Raw genomic sequence first — 11948 nt, forward strand, 5'->3', positions numbered from 1 at the left:
AATTAAGATATTTTTGCTGAAATCTGATGGCTCAGTGAGGCCTGTATTGCCAGCAATGACATTTCCTCTCTCAAGATCCATTAATGCACTAAAATCATATTTAAATCAGTTCATGTGAGTACAGTGGTTCAATATTAATATTATAAAGCGACGAGAATATTTTTGGTCCGCCAAAAAACAAAATAACGACTTATTTAGTGATGGCTGATTTCAAAACACTGCTTCAGGAAGCTTCGGAGAGTTTTATGATTCTTCTGTGTCGAATCATGATTCGGATCGCGTGTCAAACTGTCGAAATCACGTGACTTTGGCGCTCCGAACCGCTGATTCGATACACTGATTCATAACGCTCCGAAGCTTCCTGAAGCAGTGTTTTGAAATCAGCCATCACTATATAAGTCATTTTTTTTCTTTTTTTGGTGCACCAAAAATATTATTGTTGCTTTATAATATTAAAATTAAACCACTGTACTCACATGAACTGATTTAAATATGTTTTTAGTACATTAATGGATCTTGAGAGAGGAAATGTCATTGCTGGCTATGCAGGCCTCACTGAGCCATCAGATTTCGTCAAAAATATCTTAATTTGTGTTAAATGAAGATTAACGAAGGTCTTACGGGTGTGGAACGGCATGAGGGTGAGGAATATATGACATTATTTTCATTTTTGGGTGAACTAACCCTTCAACACCCCTTATTTTTTTGCTTTACTAAATAGCTTTATATAATTTGTTGCTCATTTCAGTGCTCTTATTACAAGCCATTGACATTAGTTGAATAACATTGAATGAGTTTAGCACACATTAATCTAAACAGGTGCTTTGAAACTTTTTAAACCCACATACACAAGAAATACAAGTGGAATGTAGAACTTGATAATTAATTGAGATTCTTACATTTACAGCTAGATGTTGTTTTTCTCTGCTGTCAAAGAAACCCAGAGAAAGTAATGCACATTTAGACAGGAAGAGCTTCTGTTGATGCTTGTAGTCATAAAGTGTCCTAGAGCTTTTGATGTGAAATGACTGTTAAGAGCCCTGTGTTTCTCTGTAGGCGTTTTATTGTATCTGAAGTTTCTCAGTGTCCTTCAATGTAAAATTGTAGCTTCTCCTGAGAGCAGAACACAAAGCATCAAATGCACCTTTCATGAACTCAGTGCATCTGTAGGGGTTTAACATGTGTCCAGTTTTCTAGTGTGTCACTAAAGATAAACAAAAATCAGCACATTGCCACTGCTGCTCCAAAAGATCAGTTTATTAATAAACTTTATTACTGAACATTTTGACCCAAAGGTCTTCTTTGTATTTATATTTTAATGCAGTTATCACACTAATTTGCCAATATTGATTGCAATGAAGATGAAGCTAATGGGAGCGTTTGAATAAGAAATGTGGTGTCTGTGACACGCCACATTTTTCCAGCACTTCAAATGTTATTTTTAATGTGATGACCACAAACGTTATTTGTTCATCCTTCTGAGATTTTCTCCATTGTAAAACCGAACGTTTCAAGATGTACACTAAAAAATAAAACGGTTCAACAAAAAATATATATATATATATATATATATATATATGTTAACGTTTTCCACTAGAAATTTTAACTTAAGCCAATTGGGAGAATTACATTAATTCAAAGCAATATTTTGAGTTGATCCAACATAATGTTTTAAGTAAGGTGAAGACGTTTTTTTTTCCACAATAAAAACACATTTATAAGTAACATGAACTTAATAATTGTCAACATGAATGCAACTATTTAAGTTGATCCAACATAATGTTTTAAGTAAGGTGAAGACGCTTTTTGGACACAATAAAACGCATTTCTAAGTAACATGATCTTACCAAGCACCGCTTGTCATCATGATGGTAACTCTCCAAAAACCCACATTAACAGAAACTCTACTAAATTAGCATAACAAAACATTAATTACTGCTAAATCTCCCTTACCATTAATCTTGTGCAAAAAAAAAACATTATTAATAACACTTAATTTTAGCATTTACTCTTCCTTTCAAGTGCCATGGGCAAAGCATGATGGGAAATATAAATCCCAGCCCAGTTTCACTTAACTTAAGTTAATCTAAATTAAAAGAAGTGTTCAACTCAAAACAATGAAACACGTTTACACGTCATCAGATTGTATTTTACATTAACAGAACTTAAAATTAAATACATTTTTGATTAAATGTTAAACTATGACAAGTCATGATAGTATATCGAATCAATAGGCATAATTTGTGTGTCATCCAAGCTCAACTACAAGTAAAAAGTCTAACAGCATTTCAGAACTTGATTTTTTATTTCACAACAATATATACATTTAAGAAATGACTAAAGGTCCCCTGAAATCCAACATTTGATAGAAAACACTTTACCATTATAACCAGCAGATGGCGGCAGAGGAGCATTTATTTGCTCATATTACACATTTCCTGAAATAGTTTTTCACTCAGGTTCGCTTTTGAATAAATATTAAACTCACTAGGTTTTAAAATGCTTTTTTTCAAGGTTAAAGTACTGAAGTACTCAAAATCTCATGAAAAACAATAACTTTTCTTGTGAATGAATTACACAGAAAGTAAGTACCGCACCCTCCCTTTATAATCACAGAAGCTGTCAGTCAGTGCAGAGGAGGATCTTTTTTTTTAAGTCATCTTACGTTTGAATAACTAAAGTAATGTTAGACCTGACTATTTAAGTGACTATATTCTGATTTTAAACTAAGTATTACACTATTGATGCTGTTAAAGCTACCTCAGGACATTGAAGATACAGAACACCAACAAGTGACATTTCACCTGAAGTTTTCCGGCTGTCTTATATCATACCCACCTCCTGTCACTCACTCATTCGCTCCGATTGAATAGTGCTTCTATTCCCGCAGGTTTCAAACAGCTCACCTCTCAAACAGCTCACGAGTACCAAATTGACTTTTTTTTCTTGGCTTATTGCGCTTAAATGGTTGAATACTTGCAAAATTATGTCAAAATGCCCGTCTTGCTGAGTATTCAGATAAATACAGTCAGTTTTTGAATGTAAACAGTTGAGAGAAAATGCATGTTGTGTATCAGTATATTGGATCAGTGCATAAGCTCTTAAAGTGACAGCGGCCTAATAAACTTGCTGCTGTCTGTCATGTTAATCGAAAAAAGAAAATCACTCGCTGCTCCCTGATTAACTTTTGTAACTTTAACTGTAAGCATTAATATGTATTACCATGTCATTGTTATATATTGTTATAAGTAGTAGTTCAAATAAAGCCTCCCTGTTCTGTGTTTTAAATATATGCAGCAAAATTATCAAAAAAATGATGAGATAATAACAAATTATCTGTACGTATGGCTAGATTTCCCGTTGTACACTCCCAAAAAAAAAAAGGTACAAAGCGGTCACTGGGGCGGTACCCTTTCAAAAGGTACACCTTTGTGCATATTAATATGAATACCTCAAAGGTACCAATAGTGTACATATAAGTACCTAAATGGTACACATTAAAATCTTTTTAAAGAGTACCATCTTAGTGACAACTTTTGTACCTTTTTTTTCTGAGAGTGTATCAAAAATGGTATTGAATTTCGATATTGTTCGAAGTATCATATATCGAAGTTGGAAATTTCAGTGTTGTGACAACCCTGAGAGAAAAGCTAAAAAGAAGGAAATCATGTTTAATGTGTGTTGTAGGTCTCGTCTGTTGCCTGACCTCAGGGAGTGTTTCCCGGTCAGACTGACGGAGCGTTGCTGCTTCTCCAGGAAGAATTTTTTCAGGCAATACATTTCTAGGCCATCAGTTTTATTGTCTGTTTCCTCAGATCCAACTTAACAGTCACCAGAGTAATAAAAGGAAGGAGAAATTTATTAAAGTGCAGATCTGAGCAGGTGTTACGCTAAGTGTTCTCTTTCTGTGTTTAAATACCTTCTTCTATCCTAGTTGAATATACAGAGACTGCAGGCAACATTTTGAGTCATCCTTCATTTGTGGATACTATAGTGGCAGAGAAATAGAAAACCGTAAGTTTCCATCACTGTTTCCCTCGACGACAACCCAGTGATTCTTACACATTTTGTTCATCATGATTATAATCTTCACAAATTAACACAACTTTTATGAATTCTGTAAGCTGAATACAAAAAGTAAAAAGCTAAATGTAGACTATAAACAAACTACACAACGGTCATATGACTTCATTAACACTTTCAGTCTTTATTTAAAAACATATTCCCTGAAAGTTTGAGTTATAATAGGTTGAAAGAGCATGATTATAAATACAGCGAGGCTGTGTAAGCGACTAGTGGATTGACGAGGTTATCTGTCTGTACAGTGTGATGATGTTTAGTCCCAATTAGACGCTTGTTAGCAACCGTCTTGTTCAAGACAAGTCAAATCACAAGGTATTGTATTTTACAATGTCGTATTACGATGTTATATATGTCATGGAATAAAACGTGAAAATATCTTACAGTGAACTTTGGATGAACTGTCACTTTAACAAACAGCATGCGTCATATCTGATGATAAATCTTTTAAATTGGGGCAGAGTGAAGACATTTGCTGAGTTCTGGAGTCATATTTTATGTTATAGTCAATGTTTATATTGTAAATATGTGACACTCACAGTGAGTGATCTGCAGGATGAGTGCAGCTGTGTTCAGTCCAGGTTATTCAGCTGAAAGAAAAATGTGTCTAGACTGAATGGAGGCGGTTAAATGGATAGTTCACCCAAAAATGAAAATCATTGTCATTAATTTCTCACCCTCGTGTCGTTCCAAACCTTTAGGACTTTCATTCATCTTCTGACCACAAGTGAAGATCTTTTTGATTAAATCCTAGAGATTTCTGTCCCTCTGTTGACAGCTACACAACTACCACTATGACTCTTCAAAAAGTTCATAAAGAGATCGTAAAACTAATCCATATGAATTGAGTGATTTAGTTCAAATTTTCTGAAGACTCAATCACTTTATACGATGAACAGATTGAATTTAGGCTTTTACTCACATATAGACATTGATCAGCAATCATAAACAGAAGCTCAACGGAACCTGCTTCACACACGAAAATAAACCTCTTAAGGAAGCTCAAATGTGATGCGTAACACTCAAAAATGAATCTCATTGGTTCTCGAGGAAGCTCAAATGTATTGCGTAACACAAGAATGAACCTAATTGGTTCTTGTGGAAGCTCAAATGTGATGCGTAACATGAGAATGAACCTAATTGGTTCTCGAGGAAGCTCAAATGTGATGCATAACACGAGAATGAACCTCATTGGGTCTCGAGGAAGCTCAAATGTGATGCATAACACGAGAATGAACCTCATTGGGTCTCGAGGAAGTGCAAATGTGATGCGTAACACTCGAAAATGGACCTCATTGGTTCTCGAGGAAGCTCAAATGTGATGCGTAACACGAGAATGAACCTAATTGGTTCTCGAGGAAGCTCAAATGTGATGCATAACACGAGAATGAACCTCATTGGTTCACGAGGAAGTGCAAATGTGATGCGTAACACTCGAGAATGAACCTCATTGGTTTTTGAGGAAGCTCAAATGTGATGTGTAACACTTGAGAATAAACCTCATTGGGTCTCGAGGAAGCGCAAATGTGATGTATAACACTCGAAAATGGACCTCATTGGTTCTTGAGGAAGCTCAAATTTGATATGTAACACTCAAGAATTAACCTCATTGTTTCTCGAGGAAGCTCAAATGTGATGCGTAACACTCGAGAATGAACCTCATTGGTTCTTGAGGAAGCTCAAATGTGATGCGTAACACTCGAGAATGAACCTAATTGGTTCTTGAGGAAGCTCAAATGTCATGTGTAACACTTGAGAATGAACCTCATTGGGTCTCGAGGAAGTGCAAATGTGATGCGAAACACTCGAAAATGAACCTCACTGGTTCTTGAGGAAGCTCAAATGTGATGCTTAACACTCAAAAATGGACCTCATTAGTTCTCGAGGAAGCTCAAATGTGATGCGTAACACTCGAGAATGAACCTCATTGGTTTTTGAGGAAGCTCAAATGTGATGCGTAACACGAGAATGAACCTAATTGGTTCTCGAGGAAGCTCAAATGTGATGCATAACACGAGAATGAACCTAATTGGTTCTCGAGGAAGCTCAAATGTGATGCGTAACACTTGAGAATGAACCTCATTGGTTCACGAGGAAGTGCAAATGTGATGCGTAACACACGAGAATGAACCTCATTGGTTTTTGAGGAAGCTCAAATGTGATGCGTAACACTTGAGAATGAACCTCATTGGTTCTCGAGGAAGCTCAAATGTGATGCGTAACACACGAGAATGAACCTCATTGGTTTTTGAGGAAGCTCAAATGTGATGCGTAACACTTGAGAATGAACCTCATTGGTTCACGAGGAAGTGCAAATGTGATGTTTAACACAAGAATGAACCTAATTGGTTCTCGAGGAAGCTCAAATGTGATGCGTAACACACGAGAATGAACCTCATTGGTTTTTGAGGAAGCTCAAATGTGATGTGTAACACTCGAAAATGGACCTCATTGTTTCTCGAGGAAGCTCAAATTGTCACGGCACACACGAAGACAAACAGGGTAGGTCCATTTGCAGGTATTTATTGGGGTAATCCAAAGCGTAAATCCAGAAACAGGCAAGGGTCAAAATCCATGATAACAGTCCGTACACAAAACAAGAAAAACACAATGAAAACCAAAACCGAGAAACCAGGAACGTTCGTGAAGACACCATCACAAGGGCAGAGACAAACCAGGTATAAATAGACAGACACTAATGAATAAACAAAACAGCTGTGTGCAATGAGTTGGATAATGAGTCCAGGAGTGAGTATGGGTAATGTAGTCCAAGGGGTGAAAACAAGAGTCCGGAATGGAGTGCCCTCTAGTGGCTGACTAGGGCACTCTCACTAGTGATCATGACACAAATGTGATGCATAACACGAGAATGAACCTAATTGGTTCTTGAGGAAGCTCAAATGTGATGTGTAACACTTGAGAATGAACCTCATTGGTTCTTGAGGAAGCTCAAATTTGATATGTAACACTCAAGAATTAACCTCATTGGTTCTCGAGGAAGCTCAAATTTGATATGTAACACTCAAGAATTAACCTCACTGGTTCTTGAGGAAGCTCAAATTTGATATGTAACACTCAAGAATTAACCTCATTGGTTCTCGAGGAAGCGCAAATTTGATGTGTAACAATCGAAAATGGACCTCATTGTTTCTCGAGGAAGCTCAAATGTGATGCGTAACACTCGAGAATGAACCTCATTGGTTTTTGAGGAAGCTCAAATGTGATGCGTAACACGAGAATGAACCTAATTGGTTCTCGAGGAAGCTCAAATGTGATGCATAACACGAGAATGAACCTAATTGGTTCTCGAGGAAGCTCAAATGTGATGCGTAACACTTGAGAATGAACCTCATTGGTTCACGAGGAAGTGCAAATGTGATGCGTAACACACGAGAATGAACCTCATTGGTTTTTGAGGAAGCTCAAATGTGATGCGTAACACTTGAGAATGAACCTCATTGGTTCTCGAGGAAGCTCAAATGTGATGCGTAACACACGAGAATGAACCTCATTGGTTTTTGAGGAAGCTCAAATGTGATGCGTAACACTTGAGAATGAACCTCATTGGTTCACGAGGAAGTGCAAATGTGATGTTTAACACAAGAATGAACCTAATTGGTTCTCGAGGAAGCTCAAATGTGATGCGTAACACACGAGAATGAACCTCATTGGTTTTTGAGGAAGCTCAAATGTGATGTGTAACACTCGAAAATGGACCTCATTGTTTCTCGAGGAAGCTCAAATTGTCACGGCACACACGAAGACAAACAGGGTAGGTCCATTTGCAGGTATTTATTGGGGTAATCCAAAGCGTAAATCCAGAAACAGGCAAGGGTCAAAATCCATGATAACAGTCCGTACACAAAACAAGAAAAACACAATGAAAACCAAAACCGAGAAACCAGGAACGTTCGTGAAGACACCATCACAAGGGCAGAGACAAACCAGGTATAAATAGACAGACACTAATGAATAAACAAAACAGCTGTGTGCAATGAGTTGGATAATGAGTCCAGGAGTGAGTATGGGTAATGTAGTCCAAGGGGTGAAAACAAGAGTCCGGAATGGAGTGCCCTCTAGTGGCTGACTAGGGCACTCTCACTAGTGATCATGACACAAATGTGATGCATAACACGAGAATGAACCTAATTGGTTCTTGAGGAAGCTCAAATGTGATGTGTAACACTTGAGAATGAACCTCATTGGTTCTTGAGGAAGCTCAAATTTGATATGTAACACTCAAGAATTAACCTCATTGGTTCTCGAGGAAGCTCAAATTTGATATGTAACACTCAAGAATTAACCTCACTGGTTCTTGAGGAAGCTCAAATTTGATATGTAACACTCAAGAATGAACCTCATTGGTTCTCGAGGAAGCGCAAATTTGATGTGTAACAATCGAAAATGGACCTCATTGTTTCTCGAGGAAGCTCAAATGTGATGTGTAACACTCGAAAATGGACCTCATTGTTTCTCGAGGAAGCTCAAATGTGATGCGTAACACTCGAGAATGAACCTCACTGGGTCTCGAGGAAGCTCAAATGTGATGTGTAACACTTGAGAATGAACCTAATTGGTTCTTGAGGAAGCTCAAATTTGATATGTAACACTCAAGAATTAACCTCATTGGTTCTCGAGGAAGCGCAAATTTGATGTGTAACACTCGAAAATGGACCTCATTGTTTCTCGAGGAAGCTCAAATGTGATGCGTAACACTCGAGAATGAACCTCATTGGTTTTTGAGGAAGCTCAAATGTGATATGTAACACTCAAGAATTAACCTCATTGGTTCTCGAGGAAGCGCAAATTTGATGTGTAACACTTGAGAATTAACCTCATTGGTTCTCGAGGAAGCGCAAATGTGATGCGTAACACTTGAGAATGAACCTCTTTGGGTCTCGAGGAAGCTCAAATGTGATGTGTAACACTCGAGAATGAACCTCATTGGTTCTTGAGGAAGCGCAAATGTGATGCGTAACACTTGAAAATGGACCTCATTGGTTCTCGAGGAAGCTCAAATGTGATGTGTAACACTCGAGAATGAACCTCATTGGTTTTTGAGGAAGCTCATATGTGCTCCGTAACATTAATAATTTTCATTTTTGGGTTAACTATCCCTTTAAGTCAGTGTTTGCAGGTTTCATCAGCTTTCATAACCGATTTCAAGTGTCCAGGCTGTTGAAGGTGAGTCAGACTCACTTGAATATGCACTGATATACAGTATGAATTAATTATTTTTCCTAGAAAAGGTCTTTTCAGGTTATTTAGTGTGATTAATTAGTAATGCCTGGATTGCAAGACCTGTGTAATGTGTGAGGCAGCTTCACACATTACACAGATGAATTCAGCCCTTCACGAGACAGGAAATCATAATGAGGTTATCATGTTTTCATCAATGCAAGTGTTTCAGAAATTTTGTGTATGTTTGCGTATGTTAGAATAAGGTGTATCTGCGTCAGGCATATTCATCATTGGCTCTTTTTGACTATGATATGATGATAATGATAATGAACCATCCCAGAAGCAAAGGAATATGATTATGTACTGTATTTCCACTCTTGATGAATAATCCAACCAAATCAAGCAAGTTGACTCAGAAGTGCCTTGAAGGCTGTGTTGTTTGTGTAAAAGAATGCTTGTTAATTATTTGACTCTTTCGTGCCAAAACGTGTTAATGAGCTAATTAATTAATCTATTGTGAATTTGATATTTGGTGACTAGAAAAGAATCCTAAGTTTATTTGCCAAAGGTTGGACAATGAAATTAATGTAATATAATATAAAAAAAAATAATAATTACACCTATAGATACATGTATATTATTCATATAGATACATATGTATATTATACATATTTATATTACATAATAAAATAAGACTATGTATGTATGTGTGTGTACCAGTAAATTCTGACAGAAAATGACATTACTATGCAAATGTTATTGAATAAATTACTGACTGTAATTTATCACATTTATTGAAACTTGTAATAGAAGCCCTGTTGGTTGTGGATGCATATATTAGGTTTACATTTATTAATTTGGCCGACATTTTATCCAAAGTGACTTACACATGAGGAACATAAGAAATTCATCACAGAGACAACAATATACAATGCCAGTTTTTTAATTTAGAAAAGTTTGAGCAGAGGTGAAATGCAGAAAAGAGGAAATTTTCTTTTGTCTCTCTCTTTCTCTTGTCTAAGTGCCTCAATTTTTAGGTTGTGGTTAAGTGCTTGTAGAAGATTATTTTGCCTTTTCATCCAGCACAAATAAGAACATCAGACTTAAAGAAAGCAGTGACCCTAGTCTGCCCCATTGTCTGATTTTATAGCAATTAAAAAAAATTTCAGTGCATTCAAAAAGTATGCAAGTGCAGTCGAGTTAATGACTATGAAATGTGTTTACAAGAGAGCCGCTCCTTGTTTTTAACATCAGAGTTTGTCCTTTGGGTGCTTGTGAATTCTGTATCCTCTCACTTTGTCCATGCGCTTCTGCCCAGAAACAAGTCCAGTTTTAGAAGCATGACAAAGTTAATTCTTCAGTTTAAAAAGTGCAGAATTCTAAAGCCTGTATCAGCGTGCAATTTTTGTACATTAATACATTTGATACATGCTACACTTAAGTCAACATGAAATCAAAATGTCCAACGTTAAAAACATTGAGTTGCAGCCTTAAATTTAAAAAAAAATAATCCCAAATGTGTTTTTGTCTTACCCTGATTCACTATTTTTTAATTCTATTGTAAGTGTTCGTATTTTAGACCTGTCAGGGTGCAATTTTTCACGCAGGGCGCGTGAAAAATTGCATACATGCGTCACTCATCAGTGCATGCCTCATCATAGCTGTAAATAGAGAAAAGTTGCTCTGGCTACTTTGATTAGTATCACAACGAGTGAGAAAGGTTGATATGGAGCAGCTAAATCTCCAACCTCCAGGGAATCACCCATTTTAAACAAACGTCAAACAGAGGAGAGTCTGCTGGCAAAAAGAGAATGAGACAGAGCTCGTAATATAACAAGAATCAACATGGCTTTTCAGAGATGGCAAGAACTGAGGGATTTGAAATGTTGTAAAAGCAATGCAGAGATGATGGTGTTTTATTACTCAACAGAGTAATGTATTTTATTGAACAGATAAATTGCCATATGTAACTCTCTAAAACATTTCATTGTAATGCATTATCTATTGTGAAGGGTCATTATGGTTGTTGTAGCGCTATGCTGTGCTACTTGGGTGTGAGCAAAAACACGCCATTTTTGTGTGTGTCCCTTAAAATGCAAATGAGCTGCTGCTCCTGGCCCCCTTTCCAGAAGAGAGCGGAGCTTTAACAGCTGCCAAATCTGCCAATTCTGAAGGTTTCAAAAAAGATTAGAGCGATTTGTTTTCTTCTAAATATTTTCTCAATGTACTGTATTCATGTATAATGAAAAGTAAAATCAACTTATTCATTTTCTTGTTTGTTTGAAGCTCTGTGAAAATGATTTTGACTTTTAGCCTCTCTGTTCCAATCAAAAAGCTTTTTTGTGCATTCTGTTATGAAAGCCCATATTACATCATCTATGTGAATAAAATCAAGGCCTACATTTCTTTTTCTCTCAGAAATACGTATTTTGGAATTAAAATGCATTCTTTCATTATAACTTTAGAGACCCCATGAAACTTATTAAAAGGAGCAGTTTTGTGTCCTGTGCTGACATTTATTTGAATGAAACTGGAATTTGGGCAGGACAAAATGCAACGCACACACCTCTTTGTTAAACAATGCACCAATTACAGCCATGAACTATGACTTGCTACTTTGTAGTCCCTTTTCAGATTGTATTAAAGGGTTAGTTCACCTCTAAAATGCATTATTAATGAAAACCCTG

The sequence above is a fragment of the Chanodichthys erythropterus genome, chromosome 20, assembly GCF_024489055.1.
Source record: "Chanodichthys erythropterus isolate Z2021 chromosome 20, ASM2448905v1, whole genome shotgun sequence".
NCBI lineage: Eukaryota > Metazoa > Chordata > Actinopteri > Cypriniformes > Xenocyprididae > Chanodichthys > Chanodichthys erythropterus.